This window comes from Trachypithecus francoisi, unplaced genomic scaffold, assembly GCF_009764315.1.
Source record: "Trachypithecus francoisi isolate TF-2019V2 unplaced genomic scaffold, Tfra_2.0 Lachesis_group1, whole genome shotgun sequence".
In the NCBI taxonomy this organism is placed as follows: Eukaryota; Metazoa; Chordata; class Mammalia; order Primates; family Cercopithecidae; genus Trachypithecus; species Trachypithecus francoisi.
In genome coordinates, this window is record NW_022681454.1 from 24,001,265 (window position 1) to 24,024,347 (window position 23,083).

Sequence of the window (23,083 nt, forward strand, 5' to 3'; positions counted from 1 at the left end):
GGGGCACAGTATGTAACACCTGCAACCATAAGGTCCAAGGAACTATGTATGGACAGCAACCCAGATATATCCTTAACTTATACTATTGAGTAAGAAAAAAGGTTAAGAAAATCAAGAGATCTTTAGCACAATACTATTTAATAACATACCCACAGAAAACAACACTACATATTTTGTGAGGTATCTGTATCTTGAGAGACTGAATGTACACACGAACAGTGGTAGGACCATATTTGAAAACAGAACTAGGACTCACAACCGGCAGCAACCTGCCCAGGAAATCAAAACTTTATCTACAATAGCCAGCCCAGGAAGCCAGCCTGCTGTAAGTCAGACATCTAGAAAGTCAGATGCCATCTCTAGTAACAATTCAAGAAGCTAAGCAGTAACTTTTGTAACAATTGATCTCAAATAGCCAGGACTTGATTAACAACTGACAACTTTCGTAATTTTTGTTCCCACTTCCAACTCGAGGTCAATTAGAGAAAGTCAAATAGGCACCCCCAACCAATCACATAAGATGCCCCACTTTTAGTCTCCTCCAGCTTCTTCAGGCCAACAGCCTCCCATCAGGGCACACTCAAAGCTTTCCCTTTCCCCCATTAAGCTTCCTCACTCCTCTGCCTGCCTTTGAGTCTCTGCCAAACCCAAGTGGCGTTGGCTGTCTGTTGCTATACAACAAGCTCTGAATAAAGAGCCCTTGCCCATTCTCATTTAGTAGGTCTTTGTTTATTCCTACAGTCTCCAAAGAGACCTGCAGGGCACATGAGTGGTGCCTTTTGAGGGGTGGGAATGAACTGGATTGGAGAATGGAGCTTAGGGCCTTGCACGGACCTGTAGACCATGTGCCATGAGCAGAGGAAGTGATTCACCAAACTCTTAGAGGTCCACACAAAATACAGACAAACATTTTAAAAATTAGTTTGTTTTTGGGCTGGGTGCGATGGCTCAAGTGTAATCTCAGCACTTTGGGAGGCGGAGGCGGGTGGATCATGTGAGGTCAGGAGTTCGCAACCAGCCTGACCAACATGGTGAAACCGCATCTCTACTAAATTAAAAAAAAAAAAAAATTAGCCGGGCATGGTGTTGCATGTCTGTAATCCCAGCTACTTGGGAGGCTGAGGCAAGAGAATTGCTTGAATCTGGGAGGCGGAGGTTGCAGTGAGCTGAGATGGTGCCACTGCATTCCAGCCTGGGCAACAAGAGCAAAACTCCATCTCAAAAAAAAAAAAAAAAATTAGCTTGTTTTTATTTCTTTTTGCATGGTATTTTTTTTCTTCTGAAATCTCTTCTACTCCTCCTGCCCTTTTTCAAGCTTCCCTCTGCTTGGGGACTAAGTATCCAGATCGTTACTCCCCAGGCAGAGCGTTCAGGGCATGAAAGGAAGGAAGCCACGCTCCACCTCACTCTTCTGACCAGCCGGTAGTGGAGGTTCCCAGGGCCCAGAAAGGTCCCTGCCAAACCTGAGCCTCTCTAATTAACTCTCAGCAATGTCTCAGGTAGGAGTCTTGAATCCAGATATTCCCCCTCTGGCCTGGTTTTATCTCTATTAGAGCACAGTTTAAGCCAGTGTCCTCCTTTTTAACCACTCAGTGCTGGAGATTAAGGGAAAAAATAGCCCCAGTGATTTCATCTCACTGTTTTTCAGTGAAAATTACTTTGCAGAACTATTAAATCTTCTGTGAAGGTTATAATAGAGGACTTAGGTTCAGTTTAGCCATTTATTAAGATATAGGCTACCAAGCCCCAATAGAAAAAAACAAACAACTAGCGGTTTACTTGGATTTATGCACAGTCTGTCTAATCAATCAATCTGTAAACATTATGTAAATGTGTATAAACCCAAACCTAGCCCAGACTTTACGCAGGCATTGTTATGTAAACGATCAATCTTGTTAATGCAAATATTAATATAAACCTGACATTAAACACAAGTTTACACAGCCTTGCTGGTTGAAGTTGGCTTGATTTACATTGAAATATAAATAGCAATAGTGCTCCTTTCGGGGCTTGGGAAAATAGACTGACCCGAGGTCACTGGATGACCAGTCTCCACTTTCCTCCGATTCACTTCCAACCCCTTCATTCAATGCATCTTATGAAGAATTGGGAGACAATTTGAACTGCAACTCACCAGCCCCTACGGGTGTCTTTGTTTAGTATATCCCAGCTCCCTGTGGTGGGATCTGTCTAGGATCACCTTCAAAGCCAGATGATCCCGTCTCTGCACCAATGATGAGGAGGGGTCTGTCACCAGCTTTTGCTGCTGCAACATTGGTTGAAACATTGCAGTTGGGCCATTTTTCCAACCAGATTTGCTATTAAGAAGCCTCCTGGGCAAGTCTCAAGTCACTTTGCCCCAATCCTTTCTGCTGACTGGCTTCTTATCCTTCAAGTCTGTTTTAAATGTCACCTCCTCAGACAGGTCTTCCTTGATCATCTATTCTAAATAGGTTACCTCCTAGATTATCCTCTAGCACAGCACTCTATAAATTACACTCATCAAGCTTTGCTCAATTTGTGATGACATATTTATTTACTTATGTGTTAGCTTTTTCCATCCTCCTCACCTATAGCTTCACAGGAACACAGCTACGTCTGTTCACCACTTTATACTCAGTGCCAGGTACACGTGATGTGCTTAAAAATATGTTGTTGGTTGGATGGACACACATGCTCAGGAATCTTGTGGTTTAGCTGAAAGATCTGCCTTTCTTTTCATAGGCAGCCTCAGGAAATTGCTTAGCTGTGTCTTTCCATTAGGACGTGGGACGTGTCCTGAATATATTGATAATCTCCATGGCTGTCCTCAGTGCCTTCTGCCAAAGCTGGATTCTGTTCTCTGAGATCTCACCATGGCATAATAATAGTAGTAGGAGAAATAGCTATCATATATTCAACTCTGTCTCAGTCTCTTGGGGTTGCTACAGCAGAATACCATTGACTAGGTGGCTTATAAACACCAGAAATTGTTTCTCACATTTCTGGAGGTTGCAAAGTCCAAGATCAAGATGCCAGCAGATTCAGTGTCTGATGAGGGCTGGCTTCCTTTTGAAGGAGGTTCATAGGTGGCTGTCTTCTCCCTGTGTCCTCCCATGGTGAGAAAAGTGAGGGACCTCTCTGGGGTCCCTTTTATAAGGTACTAATATGGTTTGGCTGTGTCCCCATCCAAATCTCATCTTGAATTGTTGCTCCCACAATTCCCACATGTTGTGGGAGAGACCGAGTGGGAGGTAATTGAATCATGGGGGGCTGGGTCTTTCCCATGCTATTCTTGTGATAGTCAATAAGTCTCATGAGATCTGATAGCTTTGTAAAGGGGAGTTTCCCTGAGCAAGTACTCTTCTCTTGTCTGCCACCATGTGAGATGTGACTTTCACCTTCTGCCATGATTGTGAGGCCTCCTAGCCATGTGAAACTGTGAGGCCATTAAACTTCTTTCTTTTGTAAATTGTCCAGTCTTGGGTATGTCTTCATCAACAGTGTGAAAATGGACTAATACAGGTACTAATCCCATTCAGGGGCTTAGTCTCCCCATGACCTTATCATTCCCAGAGGCCCTACATCCTAATACTATCACATTGGGGGTGAAGTTTTGACACATGAATTTTGGATAGGACACAAATATTCAGTCTGTGGCAAATACTTAGTAGCTTCCAGATGTTATACTGGAGGCTCTACCCTCATCATCTCACTTGAACATTAACCTTCAAAGCAACTTTTTGTTTTTCTTTTCTTTCTTTCTTTCTTTTTTTTTTTTTTTGAGATGAAGTCTCACTCTGTCACCCAGGCTGGAGTGCAGTGGCATGATCTTGGCTCACTGTAACCTCTGCCTCCTGGGTTCAAGCAGTTGTCCTGCCTCATCCTCCCTAGTAGCTGGGATTACAGGCACATGTCACCATGTCCAGCTAATATTTGTATTTTTAGTAGATACAGGGCTTCACCATGTTGGCCAAGCTGGTCTCAAACTACTGACCTCAGGTTACCCACCCACCTTGGCCTCCCAAAGTGTTGGAATTACAGGCATGAGCCACCATGCTCAGCCTCAAAGCATGTTTTTCAAAAGATGAAGCCTTTAACAAGGAGTCCAAGATAAAAGCTTGGGCTGGGGACAGTGCAGTGTACATTTTAGAGTCCATATTTGAAATCAGTTGGAGCTGAGTTTGAATCCTGACTTTACCAGCTATAGATCTTGGAGAAGACATTTGCTCCAGGCCCTCATTTCTTAAGTTGTAGAATGAGGATGTGCATATTTGTTTCCCAGGGTTGTTGTGATGATTAAATAAGATTGAGTGCATAGCACAAAAATAATTTAGTAAATATTAGTAACTATGTCCAGCTTTTATACAAAAAAGTTCAGAAACCGGGAGACCAAGAACCAGATTTACTCTCTTTGACTTCTGTGTCTTCTTTGTCCTCTTGAAACCCTTCGCTGTGTCACCCAGAGTTCCTTCAAGGAGGGAATTTGTATTGGGCATCTTTATGGTGCATCCACTGAGATTGGTCACCCCAAGCTGAGACTGAGGAGTGATGACTGAGAGCCCTGCAAGTGGAAGAAAGAGGTACGGAAATGGACCAGAAACGTACACACACATTTGAGTCTTAACCCCAAAGGCCCTGAAGCAAAGGGAGCGGAACTGGACTCTAGGAAGACACAGCTGGTCGCTCATGGTGTTTGGCCAGAGTACTCACAGAGTATTTTCAGTTATGTCTGACTCACCTGGGAAACAGTGCCTGCATCTTACTCATCTTTGTAACTCATAAGGCAACACAGTACTGGTGCATGGTGGGTGCCCAATTCCTGTTTGTTGAATAAATATTCCCTTCTCAACCCCTGCTACTAAGACTCATTGGATCTCTACTTTTTTGGTGTTTTTTGGAGGGGATACTTTCTTTTTTTTTTTTTTTTTTAAGACGGAGTCTCACTCTGTCGCCCAGGCTGGAGTGCAGTGGCCGGATCTCAGCTCACTGCAAGCTCCGCCTCCCGGGTTTACACCATTCTCCTGCCTCAGCCTCCCGAGTAGCCGGGACAACAGGCGCCCGCCACTGCGCCTGGCTAGTTTTTTGTATTTTTTTAGTAGAGACGGGGTTTCACCATGTTAGCCAGGATGGTCTCGATCTCCTGACCTCATGATCCGCCCGTCTCAGCCTCCCAAAGTGCCGGGATTACAGGCTTGAGCCACTGCGCCTGGCCTGGAGGGGATACTTTCAATGTTGTCTTTGATCTTCATTTGGATGGGGCTTGGGGGGTGCATTGGGAAGGAGGTCACACAAATAGAATTCCTCTAGGCTCTCTATATCCCTAGGGGATGCCTGCCTAAAACTTGCCTGCTTATGCAGACGCTCAGGCCTTGTAGAGGGAGCTCAACTCCAATGTGTCAAATCCCGAGACTCTCATAATCATTAATAGCAGCTGCAAGCTCCAAGAGCTCCTTGCAAAAGTAGAAACAGCCACAGAAATGAGAAACTTTTTATTGCCTATAGCAAAAGAAAGCAAACTAAAATGAAGCCTGAACTATTATCCTTACTTTTTTTTTTGAGACAGAATCTTGCTCTTGTTGCCTAGGCTGGAATGCAATGGCACAGTCTCGGCTCACTGCAACTTCCGCCTCCCGGGTTCAAGCGATTTTCCTGCCTCAGCCTCCCAAGTAGCTGGGATTACAGGTACCCGCCACCATACCCGGCTGATTTTTGTATTTTCAGTAGAGACGGAGTTTCGTCATGTTGACCAGGCTGGTCTCGAACTTCTGAACTCGTGATCCGTCTGCCTCAGCCTCGCAAAGTGCTGGAATTACAGACTTGAGCCACCGGGCCCGACCTTATCTTTACATATTATTAATAATGACAGCTTTTATTTGAACAGCACTTTGGAATTTAAAACATGCTTTTTCCTGTATTATCTAATTCATTGCTCATCACGCCCTTTGAGTTATTACAGCCAATTTGCAGATGGAGAAACTGCTCAGAGACAGGCCACAATAGCAGCTGGAGCCCCAAAGAATAAGCTACCAGCATCCCTTAGTGAGAACCCATGTGTTCCCTGGTGTCTCTCCGGGATATCTTAAGGGAAATAAGGGTATAAGAGTGGTCAGCTAGATGAGTGACTAATTCTTCTGACTGTTATAGGTTTACAAACGCTTTTTTAAATTAGTTGTTTTTTTTTTTTTTCCTATTTTTTTGAGAAAGGCGGTATCAGCCAGGATGGGATTTTCCCCAAAGAATTCTTTAGCAACAGTTTCAGAATCTTGACTTTCCACCTTGGCAGTCCCCAGAGACAAACTGAAAGGACCTCGCTTAATGTCTCATCCGAAGGGTATTTGCAGTGCTGGCTTCATCATTCAAAGCAGGAAAGGCCTTTGTCATGGTCAAATGGCTTTAATGTGTTTTGAATGCTACATAAATTCAAACTTGATGGCTCATTTATTTGTTGGATTGAAGTTTTATACAATAAACTAAGCCTTGGTATTTACTAATAACTTGTGAACTGCCCTTTGTTTATTTAGAGCAGCCAGAAGGCAAAGAAGTTGACCGAATCCCTCATGGCCAATACCATGTTCAGATCCTGGCATTTCCTGGGACAGTTTATGGATCGATGGGAGGGGGTCATAAGAAGGTTGTTTGTGGAGAAGACAGGGGACACAGTGGGGAAAAGTCGAAGAAGGGGAAACATGGTAGGTGGGTGTTTTATTCCAGACTTATTTTGACGCAGACCCACCACAGCGGCTTCGTCCACTGAGTTCAGTGAGCTGGGAATTCAGAGCTTTGAGTGACAGGCCAGGCTTGGCCAGTGACTTGTGGCATGACCTTGGGAGATTCATTGCTCCTACTGTGTCTCACTAGCTCACACTGAGAAAGGAAAGAAAGTGTAGAATAAATTCAATTCATCATTCTAGGTGAGCTTCATTAAACTACTGTCCTTTCAGGAAATCTGTGCCCTTTACCCCTATCCCATCTGCAAACATTTCTCTCTTTCTGAAACTCCAATAGGCATTATTTGTCCCCATGGATACTGTGGGTGGGAACACAGGCTTTGGTGTCACAGCTGAGTGTGAGTCCCAACTCTGCCACTCATGTAAATTGAACAGGGAGGGAATGTTTTTGAGCTTCCATTTCCTCACCTGCAAAATGGAAATAACTAGAAAGGTAACCCGCTATGTTGTTGTGAGAGAGAAATGGCAATGGACGTGTCAGGTCATCAGCATTTAGAAAGTATTCCCTATAGAGAGGAGTGATGTTAATTGTAGCATTGTGTTTTGGGATTTGGAGTAGAGTATAAGTGCCCGAAGAGAGGGGACCCTATGTCTACGGTTCTTTGCCACCCCCAGTGCTTGGAGATAGACTTGCTTTCTGTGATAATGGATACTCACAGCCTGCCTCTCAGGGACAGATGATGTGCCTGCCACTGAGGACTTGCTGAAGGGCAGCAGCGCCTTCAGGTTCATCTGAAGGGTAAGAATGAGTCATAAGACACATGTGAGCAAAATCTCGACATCTCTACATTTCCCTAGCCGGGGAAATATTTCTTCCTGTTAAGATTGGATGACAGGGTCTGCCTTCGGCACCTCCTCATTTCCACACACTTAGAGATTCCAGCTGACTCATTGGCTGGGATGAGCCCTGGCCTTGAGAAAGATACACCAGGAAATGTTTCGCTGGACTAGAGCCTCGACTTGAGTTTGTTGGTCTCTGGCGGACTCCTCTCTGCTGCGCCTGTCTGCTTGGGTCCTGACCAAGGTGTGCTTGGCCCTGAACTTCTCTGCCCTCTGCTGCATCTGGCACTGGCAGGCCTTTCCTCATTCTTCCATGCTGGAGTCTTAATCTTGTTCCAGTAGCCACATCTCCCCTTGGTCGCTTGGATTAATTCAGATTGGTCTAAGGCAATCATTGGAGCCTCATTTGCCAAATTTGGCCAATGAGAATAGAGCTTCTGAGTAAGGCTTCTTAGCTCTAAGAAAAAAGGGGGTAAAAGTGATAAGAAGAAGAGCTAGTACCCCTGTATCAGTCAGGGTTCTCCAGAGAAATAAAACCAATAAGGTGTGTGTGTGTGTGTGTGTGTGTGTGTGTGTGTGTGTGTATTAGGGCTCTCTAGAGGAACAGAATTAATGAAATAGATATATAGATATATATAAAGGAGAGTTATTAAATATTAACTCACATGATCACAAAGTCCCACAAATATGCCATCTGCAGTCTGAGGAACAAGGAAAGCCAGTTTGAGTCTCAAAACTGAAGAACCTGGAGTCTGATGTTCGAGAGCAGGAAGCATCCAGCACAGGAGAAAGATGTAGGCTGGGAGGCTAGGCCAGTCTAACCTTTTCATGTTTTTCTGCCTGCTTTATATCTGATTAGGTGGTGCCCATCCAGATTAAGGGTGGGTCTTCCTTCCCCAGCCCACTGTCTCAAATGTTAGTCTTCTTTGGCAACACCCTCATGGACACATTCAGGATTAATACTTTGCATTCTTTAATCCAATCAAGTTCATACTCAGTATTAACCATCACAGTGTGTGTATGTGTGTGTGTGTGTGTGTGTGTGTGTATGTGTGTGTGGGGGGGGAGAGAGAAAGTTATCATAAGGAATTGGCTCATGCTATTATGTATTAGGCAGGCTCACAAGTCCAAAGATCTGCAAGCTGGAGACCCAGGAGAGCCAATGATTTAATTCCAGCCTAAATGCCAAGATCTGAGAATGAGGACAACTGACAGTGTAAATCCCAGTTGAAAGGTTGATAGGCTGTAGACCCAGGAAGAGTTTGTGTTTCCTGAAGGCAGGACAAAAGCCAGTGTTCCAGCTGGAAGGCAGTCTGGCAGGAAGAATGCTCTCTTACTCGATGGAGGGGCATCCTTTTTGCTCTATTCTGACCTTCAACTGATTGGCCGAGGCCCACCCACATTGGGAAGGGCAATGTACTTTACTCAGTCTACTGATTCATATGTTAACCTCATCCAAAAATACCTGCACAGAAACACCCAGAATAACGTTTGACCAAATATCACCCTGTGGCCCAGTCAAGTTGACACAGAAAATGAACCGCCATATCCCCATTTTAACTTGGTGTGGCTTGTGGATTGAATCATGTCCCCCCAAAAAGATATATTGAGATTCTAACCCTGGTGCCTCAGAATGTGCCCTTGTTTGGGAATGACTTCATTGTAGATGTAATTAGTTAAGATGAGGTCGTACTGGTGTAGAGTGAGCCCTTAATCGAATATGACTGGTGCCCTTATAAGATACAGACACAGAGAGAATGTCATTTGATGATGGAAGAAGAGATTGGAATTCTGCAGCTGTAAGCCAAGGAACACCAAATGTTACACTACACTGGATGCTAAGGGAAAGGCATGGAGCAGATCCTCCCTCAGAACCTTTAGAAGAACCAACGCTGCCAACACCTTGATTTTGGATTTCTGGCTTCCAGAACTGTGAGAAAATGCATTTCTATTGTCTTAAGCTCCCAGTTTGTGGCACTTTATTAGGGCAGCCCTAGGAAATTGATTCAGTGTGTGACAGTGCCACTCCTTGGGCGACTGTGCCATCCTGCTACCATAAGGTGTGCCCACAGATACACTGAGAGTGACAGCACAGAGTCAGGAGAACCTGGGTGTTTGATACATTTGTTGAGCTCCTGAATTAACCAGCTTGGAAATTCCCCTGCCTCTAAACTTCTTGTAATTTGAGATCGTACAAACCCTTATTGTCTCAACCATTTGGGATTGAGTTTCCTAATTTTTAGAGACAAGTGCATCTGATTGGTGGATGGCTCTCATACCTTCTTCACTCCAGGCTCCCTGCTCCTCTGTTCCTTATCACAGTGAATGGCATCACCATTAACCCAAATACCCACGAGATAAACCCAGCCTCCACTCTTGGTGCTTTCCTTTCTGTCATCCTCCCGACTTGATCATTCATCAGGCCATGCCAATATTGCCTCCCTATTTAGTCTGCCCATGCCTTCACTGCCCTGGTACTAAGCTTCCCTGCTTCCCCTTATGTGTTATCACAGCAGCTGAACTGTGCTGTCTGTGTCAAGTCTTTGTCAACTTAAACCATCCTCCTCACTACAGCCAGGGTAAAGACTCTGTAATATATAATTTCTCCAGGTTATTCTCATTGCCTTTAGGACAAAGGCCAAGTTCAAACTCCTTAGCATGATGTCATTCATGATCTGGCCCCTGGTAGCAGTTTCAGCCTCATCTCTCTCTTTTTGTTTTTTGAGACAGAGTCTCGTTCTGTCACCCACGCTGGAGTGCAGTGGTGTGATCTTGGCTCACTGCAAGCTCCGCCTCCTAAGTTCATACCATTCTCCTGCCTCAGCCTCCCAAGTAGCTGGGACTACAGGTGCCCGCCAACACGCCTGGCTAATTTTTTGTATTTTTAGTAGGGACGGGTTTTCACCATGTTAGCCAGGATGGTCTCGATCTCCTGACCCCGTGATCCACCCACCTCAGCCTCCCAAAGTGCTAGGATTACAGGTGTGAACCACCACCCCCAGCCCTTCAACCTCATCTCTTATGACTTGGTTAGAGTTGTCAGCTGCTGAAGTTACCACTGTCTGTCTCACCTCAGGGCCTTTGCACAGACAGCTTCCTTGAGCTCGAATACAAGCTGCCTCCCTTGGCCTGCCTAACACCAACTCATTCTCCAGGCCTCAGTTCAGCCCCTCCTTCCTCCAAAGGGCCTTTTCTGATTGGTCCTGCCATTGCTTGGTTGGATATTTTCAGATTCTAGAAGAACATTGGTGCTAAGAGGAATATGGTGTGGGAGGCTCCATGTTGTAGTTGCACCAGCACTAGATAGGGAGTGAGAAGATGCTCCAGTGTCTGACACTGATGAAGTAGTGGAGTCCTGGGGAAGTCCTTTTTCCTCTTGGGCTCAGTTGCTCTGCCCACAGGATGAGGGAGTAGGGCTATGCCAGTCATTCTCATGAGGAAGTAGGGCTACACCAGTGATTTTCATTGGGGAGTAGGGCTACGTCAGTAGTTTTCATGAGGGGAATAGGGATACACCAGTGATTTTCATGAGGGAGTAGGGCTATGCCAGTGGTTTTCATGAGAGAGTAGGGCTATGCCAGTGGTTTCCGTGGGGGAGCAGGGCTATGCCAGTGGTTCTCATGAGGGAGTAGGGCTATACCATTGGTTTTCATGGGTGAGTAGAGCTATGCCACTGGTTCTCATGAGGGCATAAGGCTACACCAGTGGTTTTCATGAAGGAGCAGGGCTATACCAGTGGCTTCCATGGGGTCATAGGGATATGTTGGTAGTTTTCAAACTATGTTCTTCAGAGCTCTAGGAATTCTGGAGAAAGCTGCCCAGGTGAGAAGGGAAAAGGGGGCCAAAGCAACTTTTGAATCCCACTCCTAATTCTATTCAGGTCTCTTTTAATATCTGCATCATATATTGTGCTTTTATAAGAATTTGTTTTGGAAGAAAGAGGCATTAACAGCTTGAAAACATTAGAAAACCACTGATCTTTGTAACTAGGGTCTTATCCAGCTCAAACATTATGTTGTAACACAGATACCTCCAACAGAGAAAGAGAGGGAGACGGCTGAGGGTACAACGATGATTATGACGAAGTCTATGAGAGGACATGAGGAGAGGACATGAGGAGCTGATGGCTTTGGCCCAGTCAAACCCGGCATGGGATCTATAGAAGTGAGAGGTTTTGCGACGAGACTGGACATTTTGGGTTTGGAGTCAAAAGAACTGGGCCTGCTGGACTCCAAACCAGTGACTTATACCCTTGATGCTCAGTGGAATTACCTGGAAGCTTTTGAAAAGCATGGATGCCACAGTCTGCTCCTCAAACAACGGAATGAACCTCTAGGGGAGGGCTGTGGCATCTGAACCCTGCAGAGGAGGAACTGTGATTGTCTTGCTCACCATGATACTCCTGGTGCCTAGCATATATGATCAGTAGGTAATAAATAACAGCAAATATTTGTTGAATAAATAAGGGCATTTCATATTAGCAACTGACAGGCTTATATCTCCTTCTTCAGATTACTGAGACTTCGTGAGGCTCAGTTTTTTCATCTGTAAAATGAAAAAGTAATTTCTACTCAGAAGTGATGCTATGAGAATTAGGGATAGGTCAGGTGCCTTGCAGAGCACATGGCACATAGCAGTTGATCTGTAAGTGGTGCTACAACCATTAGTGACAATTGATATGACTAAGATTCAGACCAAAAAATACTGGGTTCCAATAAGGCTGCCTTGTATCAGTCAGGAGACTGAATTATTCTCTGGTGACAAATATACTCCAAGTCACAGGGGGCATAGCACAGCAAATAATTTATTTTACCTGTGTTACTTGTCCATCACAGGTTGATTAGGGGTTGTCAGAGTCTCAGTCAGGTGGAACATTGCCAGTCACCATGAAAGTCAAAAGGAATACCCTGGAGCTCCTTCCACTGGCAAGTCTGATCCCAGAACTGACCCACAACCGGGCCATACATGGTTGCATCAACCACTGGGACCCAGCAAGTACAATCACACTATGTGCCCAGAAGGCAGAGAACTGAAACTTACATTGATGAACAATGAGAAAGATAGCACTGTAGCTCTATAGAAGTCATACATGACTCTATACACACTTAACTTCCAACAATGACAGCAGGAATCAATGACAGCTTGAGGCACAAATTGCTTTGGGCATTTACTGTGTTTTGATTGTTTTGATACCCAGTATTAATTCCTCTTTTTCCTTTTCTTCTTCCTTCCTTCCTTCCTCTTTCTTTCTCTCTCTCTCTTTCTTTCTTTCTTTCTTTCCTTTCTTTCTTTCTTTCTTTCTTTCTTTCTTTCTTTCTTTTCTTTCTTTCTTCTTCTTTCTTTCTTTCTTTCTTTCTTTCTTTCTTTCTTTCTTTCCTTCTTCCTTCCTTCTTTCCTTCCTTCCTTCCTTCCTTCCTTCCTTCCTTCCTTCCTTCTTTTTCCTTCTTTCTTTCTTTTTGAGACAGAGTCTTGCTCTGTTGCCCAGGCTGGAGTGCAGTGGCACGATCTTGGATGACTGCAACATCTGCCTCCTAGGTTCAAGGGATTCTCCTGCCTCAGCCTGCCTAGTAGTTGGGATTATAGATATGCACCACCATACATGGCTAATTTTTGTGTTTTTTAGTGGAGACAGGGTTTCATCATGTTGGCCAGGCTGGTCTAGAACTCCTGACCTCAAATGATCTGCCTGCCTTGGTCTCCCAAAAGGCTAGGATTACAGGTGTGAGCCACCAGGCCTCTTTCTTTTGGAATCATCACTCAACTATAATGCTTAAACCACTTCATGAGATAAAATTTATATACCAGACACTTCACCTGTTTTAAATGTATGATTCAATGATTTTTGTAAATGTTAGAGTCTTGGAACCGTCACCAAAATTCAGCCATTTTATTCTTCGTTTCTAATCTGAACCATTTCATTGAAAAATATTTTTCTTACTTTACTAGCTAGAACCTCTAGCCACAATGTTAAGTAGAAAGTGGCGAGAGACATCTTGCTTTGTTCCTGATCTTGAGGGGAGAGCACTAAATCTTTCATTATTAAGTATGACATTAGCTGTAAGATTTTTATAGATGACCTTTATCAGGTTGAAAAGTTCCTTTCTATTCCTAGTTTGTTGAAAATGTTTTACTTGAATAAGTGCTGGATTTTGTTAAATGCTTTTCCTGTATGTGTTGAGATAATTGTGTGGCTTTTGTCTTTTATTCTATTAATATAGTGCATTACACTAATTAATGTTCAGATATTAAACCAATCTTGCAATACTGAGATAAACCCACTCAGTCATGGTATTTAATCCTTTTTATATGTTTCAGGATTCATTTTACTAATATTTTGTTGAGGAGTTTTGTATCTATATTCATGTGACTATTAGTCTGTAGTTTTAATTCCCTGTAATATGTTTGACTAGCATCAGGATAATGCTTGCTTCATAGAATGCTTTGGAAAGTGTTTCCACTCTACATTTTCTGGAAGGGTTTTGGAAGGATTAGTATTTTTATTAATTAAACATTTGATAGAATTCACCAATAAAGCTATCTGTCTCTGGGGTTTTCTTTGTGAAGAGATTTTAAATTCAATTTCTTTTCTTGTTATAGGTCTATTCATGTTTTTATTTCTTCTTGAGTTCATTTGATAATGTGCATCCTCTAGTTTCATTTAAGTTACATTTAAGTTACCTAATTTGTTTCCATAACATTGTTTACATAAATCTCTTGTAATTATTTTAATTTCTGTAGGATAGGTAGTAATATTCACCTCTTTCAGTCCTGATTTTTGTCTTTTGTGTCTGTCTCTTTTATCCCCTAGTCAATCTAGTCAACAATTTGCCAATTCTACTGATTTTTTTCATGGAGCAAATTTTTCGTTTCATTGATTTTTAGAATTATTTTGTTTCTATTTCAATGATTTTTACTGTAATTTTTTATTATTTCCTTTCTTTGCATGCTTTGGGTTTACTTTCCTCCTTCATTCTTGTTTCTTAAGACAAAAGCTTAAATATTGATTTAAGATCTTTCTTTTTTACTAACATAGGCATTTAAAGCTATACATTTTCCTGTTGGTACTGCTTTAGCTGTACTTAATAAATTTTTGATATGTTGTGTTTTCATTTTTATTTACTTAAAAACATTTTTCAACTTCCTTTGTGACTTTTTTCTTCGAATCATTGGTTATTTTGAAGTGGATTGTTAATTTTCAAATATTTGTGAATTTCCCAATTTTCTCTGTTGAGGACATCTAATATAATTTCTTGTGGTCAGATGTTTCTTCCCCAGCACCTTCAATATGTCCTCCGGCTGTCTTCTGGCCTCCATTGTTTCTGATAAGGAGTCAGCTGGTAATTGTATTGTTGCCCCATTATATATGATGAGTTATTTTTCTCTTGCTGTTTTCAAGCTTGTCTTTAGCTTTCAACAATTTATATCTTGTGTATCTAGATGTAGATCTATTTGTACTTATCATACTTGGAGTTCATGGAACTTCTTAAATGTGTAGATTAATGTCTCTTATCAAATCTGGAGTTTTTGGCAATTATTTCTTCAAATTTTTTTTTTTTTTTGAGGCGGAGTCTTGCTCTGTCGCCCAGACTGGAGTGCAGTGGACAGATTTCAGCTCACTGCAAGCTCCGCCTCCCGGGTTTACGCCATTCTCCTGCCTCAGCCTCCTGAGTAGCTGGGACTACAGGCGCCCGCCACCTCGCCCGGCTAGTTTTTGTATTTTTAGTAGAGACGGGGTTTCACCGTGTTAGCCAGGATGGTCTCGATCTCCTGACCTCGTGATCCGCCCGTCTCGGCCTCCCAAAGTGCTGGGATTACACGCTTGAGCCACTGTGCCCGGCCTCTTCAAATATTTTTATGCCCCTTTTCCCACTTCTCTTGTTCCAGGATTCCCATTACATGAATGTTGTTATGCTTGATGGAGTTCCACAGCTGTCTGAGAATCTGTTCAATTTTCTTCATTTTTAAAATTTTTTCAGATTGGATAATTGTTATTGATTTATCTTCAAGTTCACCGATTTTTTATTATGGTATCTCAGATCTGGTGTTGAGCCCCTTTAGTGTACTTTCCATTTTACTTACTTTATTTTTCAACTCTAGTCTTCCATTTGGTTCTTTTTAAAATAAAATCCCCATCTGTGTGTTGATATTCTCTATTTGATGAGTCATTGTCATTATAATTTCCCTTAACTTATAAAATATAATTTCCTTTAGTTTTTGAACATAATTTTACTAGCTGCTTTGAAATTTTTCCTGCAAAGTCTGACATCTTAGAAGACCTCTAAGAGATAATTTCTATTGACTTTTCCCCTGAGCTTTTTCCACTTTCCTGTTTCTTTTGATGTCTTACAACAGTTTTTGGAAATTAGAAATTTTAGAATTTTTTTTTTCAGATGGAGTCTTGCTCTGTCACCCAGCCTGGAGTGCAGTGGTGTAATCTCGGCTCACTGCAAGCTCCACCTCCCAGGTTCATGCCATTCTCCTGCCTGAGCCTCCCAAGTAGCTGGGACTACAGGTGCTCGCCATCATGCCTGGCTAATTTTTGTTTGTTTGTTTGTATTTTTAGTAGAGACAGGATTTCATTGTGTTAGCCAGGATGGTCTTGATCTCCTGACCTCGTGATCTTCCTGCCTTGGCCTCCCAAAGTGCTGGGATTACAGGTGTGAGCCCCCACGTCCTGCTGGAAATTAGAATTTTAAATAGTATATTTTAGCAACTGTAAATTCTCACCCTCTCTCCAGGAGTTGTTACTGCTGATTTTGATTGTGCATTGACTTTCCTGGACTTATTCTGTAAAGTCTCTCTACTGTAATGTGTGGCTGTGATATCTCTGCTAAAGTTTCTTTTTTGTTCTTATTTTTTCATAAATTTTAATTCCTGTTGTTAACCCTTGGTTCAGCATAGCTTATTAATTGATCAGAGGTTGTGCTCAAACACATCAAGTCAGTAAGGCTTCTACCTTTTGCTGATGGATCACTATATGGATTGCAGAACACATTTAAAGTTCAGGCAGTTTACAGTTCTGTCCCTGCTCTTACCTTCTATGGAGATTTTGTGCCTTCTTTGCGTGTACGCAAGATCTCACATTCAGCCAGGCATATCTACATAACTAGTGTTCTCTTCAGTCTTTTCTGCACATGCAGTCAGCCTTGCACATAACCACAGCCTTTCAGACCTTTAGGGATGTTTTGGAGCTTAACAAGGCTCACTATGGCTGTCTAGTTACTTAGAGCTCCCTGTTAAATTTCTGGCTATGCTTCTGATCTGTTGCTTATCCTAACCAGTATTATAACCACAGACTAACTGCAACATTGACCTTCCCTATTTGTTTGCTAATGAAATCACTATTGTGAATCAACTACTCTTTTCCATGATGTCTGGGGGCATGGGATATTTTCCATATTCATTTCAAATCAAGTCAGTCTTGTCTGGCAGAAAAGCTATTGGTTTTTGCAGTATGCCCTGACCTGGTAGATCTGCTACACTGATGGAATTGAGGGGATGATGGGTGCAGCCCCAGGTTAAAATATCAGCTTTCCAGTGTCATCAGCCCAGTATCAGTAGGTTTATTTGACAAAACTCTTCTCAATTTTTTGCATGACTTTGGTCAATTTTCAGTTTCTCAAAGTTTTTTTTTGACAATATTGTTCAGTTGTTTCTTTGGTGAAGAATTTGCTGAGTTCCTTTCTCAAAGTTTCACCTCTTCAATGTAATTTTGTTGTTATTGCTTTATTGTGTGCTGCTTTGCTAGGACTGCCAACCAGAGACCCCATCCTTTTTTTTTTTTTCGCCAGGAAATACACCTAAGACATAGCTGAGCCATCACTCTCGCCCCAAATTTTCAAATAAGAGTGATATAAAAACTGAAAATAAAGTGTTATGCTTCATTCATTTTAGCAGCACCCTGACTGGATTCTAAATTATCTCATGCTACCTCTACTTCTAGGGCTCCTCTGGTTCTCATCATGTACAAAGCCTGGTTCTGTGGCCTTTCATCAATTCTAGAAGGACCCCCATGTCTGTCCAATAAATACCTTTCCTTCTCAAGTTAGCCAGAGCCTGTTTCTGTTGCTGGCAAACAAAGAATCTGACTGATACAGCTTTTCAAAGAATGTGCAGAAGGGAATCTTCTAAAGACTCCAGATAAGAGGCCAATTATTCACTTGACAGTTTTTGGGATTGCTACAACACAGGCGTGCCTGTGGGATGCTCCTATGCCGGCGGTATGTTGTGTGCCTGATGAAATCCCACTGGAGGGGCCAAGTCTGCACCTGTCACCAGTCACAAAGAGGATCCAATTTTTATCCATTTCATCTGGAGAACCAGCTGGGCTGGGAATAGCAGTAATAATAACAAATCATTGTCACCAGATTTCCTCATAGATAGCACACTTTTTTGTTGTTGTTGCTCTTGTTAAAAATCAAGTTTTCAAGTCTGCTGGTAAATAAACAGCCGGCAGTACTTATAAAGCCTGTCCTGGCCTGTATGACATGGGGTTTGGACTGGTCCTAAGAACATGGCATGGTGAGAACTGGCTACTGGTAGTCTTTTCTAGAGGGGCAGGAAGTTGCAGGGAGAAAAGGCCATCGTTGAAAGAACCATTCAAGGGAGTATTGGGTAGCAATGGTTTGCTTATCAATATCAGATATAAAAACAATTTTGGGTTTTGTTTGATGTGGGCCAGCAGCAGAATGTGGCTGATAAAAAAGCAATCTGTGTTATTGAACAGCATTAATAGAGGTATATTATATTAAACAGGGAAGTTGGTAGTCCTGCTCTGTTTCATCCTTCTTGGAGTACTCAAAGTTACATCTTCATTGGAGACATCACACATTTTATGTGCTAGAGACTATGAAGAACACATTTAGAGGAGAACAATCAAGATGGTGAATTGACTTTGGCCACCATTTAATGAACACTGGAAGGAGCATTTAATTTGCAGAGGACAAAATAAGGGGGTAGAAATAATAGAGAATGGGAAGTAACATAGCTATTTTCAAAACCTGAAGAAATGAGATGTGGAAGAAGTATAGCATTTGTTCTCTCTATCTCCGGTGACAGATCTAGGATCAACAGGCAGACGCTACAAGTAGATACATTTTAATTCCATATGACTCTATATAAAATACTGAAATATGTTTTCTATAAGGTCACGTAGAAGTGGGCTTTCATTTTGTAATTTTAGTTAAAGTATGTAAAATTGTGAGGACTAACACTGTTAATTTATAAATACTGACACTGATGAGTGACAGGCAGGTGAAAGTTGTAAGAATTGTGTGTTTGGTTAAGGTTTTGTTCGCCTACTCTTTCAAAAATTAAATGTAGTGATTCTTTCACAAGTTGTAATTTGTAGTAAAAAATATGCATTTTCTATTTTGAAATTGATATAATACAAACCCTATTTATAAAACAACTGTGTATATTTTTAACATTTATTTATTTTAGGAGTTTTGTAAATATTTGCAGAACCATGTATAGGAGCTCTGACAAATGAAACAAGATACACAAATAAAGCCTTAGAAGCAAGATCAAATAGTTGACAAGTGAGAGACTAACAGTGAACCTGGAGGAAAGAGTGGGAATTAGAAGAAGAGCAAACAGCTCTATGACTGTCTGTTAGAAGGAGCAGAGGAGAATAATCAATCACTGTAATCAAGGTGGATGGGCATAGCATAGAAAATGCTGTTAGAATGGTGTGCACTACATCGATCTTGGACAGTAGTACTATACTGTATACGGCCATTTAAATCATGGTCCCCAGTCACAGGCATAAGACTCAGGATGACAGCTAGCTTGTCCAATAACTTTGGGTCAATCACAAAAAGGCACACACTGGGCGGATGTAGTTCTGTAGGTGAATTGCTTGGGGAATAAAGTATAGGCTGGATTTCAGCTTTCATACATGGCCATCTGCTGAGCACCTTCATGCAGGGAATAGCTGTACCCATGGATATGAATAGTCTCCACATAATCTATTCGTATTTTCTGAAACTCAAGTTTGGAATTTTCTATCTAGACTCTAAGGGTTGGGTCACAGGGATGAGATTATTCATTTTGTTTGGAATGGAATGGAATATATCAAACTCCACACAAATGGCAAAGAAAAACTTTCAAAACTATCCAAATTTGAAATGCAAAGCTTATTAGGAGGAAGTTATTCCTTATAATTTAAAGTTTAAGCAAAGTTTTGGTTATAGGATGGAAGAAAATAGCCCAGTTACTACAACTGAGATTTAAGGTCCAAGTGGAGTTAGGAGCAAAATTGGTGAAGCTGAGCTTGGGAACGTGATTTGCAAACAGCAGCATGCATCAGAATCTCCTAAAGGTTACAAGTATATAGAGCTGGGCCCTGGTCCCAGAGTCTCTGATTTCATAGGAGTTCTAACAGGTCCCCAGGTAATATTGATGCTTCTAGGCCAGAGACCACATCTTGAGATTGGCTTAGACAGTCAATTTGCAAATTTTAATGTAGGCACAAATCAACTGGAGATCTTGTTAAAATGCAGATTCTGATTCAGTGGGTCTGGGGTGGGGCCTGAGATTCTGCACTCCTGAGCAAGCATCCAGATACTGGCCCAGGGACCAGGCTTTGAGCATCAAGGGTCTAGGTTTTGTTTCAGTGGCAGATGCAGGCCTTGTAGTTGCATAGCAAATTATTGCACCTGTAGAGACCAGACACTGTTGGGCAGGGAACGAGGTAGCTCACTCATTGACTCTGCCGATATGAGCAGAGCACCTACTCTGTCCCAGGTGCTGTTAAAGTGCTGGGACACTGCAGTGAACAAGACAAAGTCCTTGCTTTCATGGAATTCCCATTCCTGAGAAGCAAAATCATGTTCATAGTGCACGCTTCAATCTCTCAGAGGATTCTTTTTTTGGCTTCAATTTTTCATACCACAGCTTATCCTGAGGAAGGAGAAAGATAAAGGACTAGAGAAAAGTAGAATAACTCAAAACACTTTTTTCTTCCATTTTATTTAAGAAGTCTGAACATTTCTTAGACTTGTAAATATATTTTTTAAAAAGATGTTCATATATTTATATAGGCATATTCATTTATACTTCCTCCAAATAATTTCTAACAAAATATACATCAAGACACATTATAATGTTCTTGCCATATGGGGATATAGACAGAGGCATGACATGAATATGGACTTTTAAATTGGAGTGGTTCAAAAATATGGATCAAGACAGTGTTTAGAGGGAGTAGACAGTATTTTAAGGGAGCCAAGGGCGATTTTCCACTGCCTTCTAGGTTCCTCTCAGGAAGTCTGGGAAAGCAGCAGACTAGGTGAGGCAGTGAAATGTAGTAGCCAAAAGCATGGGCTCAAATCCTGTCTCCATCGGTTACAACTTGTGTGACCTTGGCAAGTTATTGAATGTCTTTGATGCCTAGTATCTTCATCTTAAAAGGGGGGATAAAGTCTACCTTGCAAGTTGCTTGAGAGAATGAATGAAATAAATGTATGCATGACTCATGGTTAATTCTCAATCAATGGTAACTTGGTATCAGGCTGGACATAGACCAGAATGTCAGCATAGTTCAGGGCTCTTTTTGAGATACATGTAAGCAATTCTGAGGAGTAGATCTAGCCCAGGCTATGAATGTTCTCCTGGGCCAACTTTCCAGAAGGAGTCTGAGAACACAACAGAAGAATTTTATCGAGAAAAAAAAAAAAAAGCACTAACTAGATAGTAAAGGGCTGAGTTAGACTGAGCAGGGGAAGATTCTATGGCTACGATGAGTGTAAATTCCCTCCTAAGATTAGAGTACTGAAATTTTATGACAGGTTCACCAGAACAGCTTTTGAATTTGTGATGCTTTTAAATATGCTTTAAGATAACAACACCCAAACTGGTGAAGTTGCAATACAAGCTCTATATCATAACCTGCTGGTGGCAAATTGGTACTTTTAGGAAAGTAATTTGGCAGTATGAATTAGAAATTATGAAAATATTCATACTCTGTCACTTGATCTTCATTTGGAAAGTTATTCTAAGGAAATAATCCACAAGAAGGAAAACAAGGGAAATGATTGTTTTCATTACCTATATTGGAGAAGAAGAAAAACACAGAAAGCAGCTATATAATTCAAAGGCTATTTATGTAACAATATAATCTAGTTATAATTGGGGCATATTAAAATTACTTGAAAACATAGCAGTTTAGGCTGGGTGATGTGGATCATGCTTGTAATCCCAGCACTTTGGGCAGCCAAGGTGGGAAGATCACTCGAGCCCAGGAGTTTGGAGACTACCCTAGGCAACATGGCAAAACCCCCTCTTCACAAAAAAAATACAAAAATTAGCCAGGCATGGTGGTGTGTGCCTGTAGTCCCCAGCTACTCGGGAGGTCAATGTGGGAGGATCACCTGAGCTTGGAGAGGACGAGGCTGCAGTGAGCCGTGATTGCACCACTATACTCCAGCCTGGCTAACAGGATAAGACTGTGTCTCAAAACAAAAACAATAAAAGAAAGCAGTTCTTTTTTTTTTTTTTTAAACCAGTCATGTTCATTTGCTCACAGTTTTATGAGTCAGAAATTAAAAAAGGTTGGGAAGTTCTTACTTGGAGTAAGAACTCTGCCGTGGACTGCATTCAGATCTCTGTTGGGGCTGTAGTTCTCCAATGGCATGACTAGGCTTGTTATCTGAGATGGATCACTCACACAACATGCAGTTGGTTTCAGCTGAAAGCTTAGCTGGGCTGTCATCCAGAGCACCTACACCCTGCCTCTCCAGCATAGCAGTCTCAGGATAATCAGCTTTCTTTACAGGGTTTTTGTTTCTCCCAGAGGTAAAGTCTCAAGAACACCAGGTGGAAGCTTCCTAGCTTTTTCTGATCTGATCTTGAAGGTTATGCTGTGTCATGTCTCCTGTATTCTTCTGGTTAAAAGTGAGTCATTAATGCTGGCCCAAACTCAAGGGGAGGGGATACACACTCCACCCATCAATGGGAGGAATGTCAGAGGAATTACAGACATGTTTTAAAATTGCTACAGTCTTATTTGCATTCCTTCCGCGTGCAACATACCCTCTCCCTTATCAAGACCTCCCAAAGGCTCAACTGTGACAGCATCAGGCTCAGGCTGGACGTTCAGGATCTCATCATCTCAGTCAGGTCCAGGTGTAAATGCACCTGCTCAAGTTTCTGAAGACCTCAGGACTAAAGAGATCAAGGGTTAGAATAAATAAAATAGATGCTCCTATTCAAAAAGGAAGGGATGGCAAGCACAGAGCAGTCACTAGTCCAGAGAAACTTGAAATTCAACTGGGTACCTGTCACCAGTTCTTGGTTCATGTCATCCAGTACTGTGGATTGTACTGATGCACTTAGTGTGATTCCCTAGTACTGATTTGTACTAATTATACTAAGGGATTGTTCATTAGTACTGATTTGTACTGATTGTACTAGGGAATTCCTCTTCTAGGTTCTCGGCCCCTCCACCTGGGCTCCTGGTTTTTCCCTCTAAGTCGTCCTTCCCTTTTCATGAAAAACAGCCTGTGAGTGCAGCTGGGTGGCTCTCTGATTTGGCTTCCTTCCCACAGAAGGTTGTGGATCGGAACCACTTTCATTTTGTGCTGCTTCTATCT

The 23,083-nt window shown here is 42.1% G+C and overlaps 1 pseudogene; it reads left to right on the forward strand.

Annotated features, from left to right (window-relative positions):
- LOC117086269 overlaps window positions 1–23,083 on the forward strand; it is a 53,732-nt pseudogene that overhangs the window by 23,145 nt on the left and 7,504 nt on the right.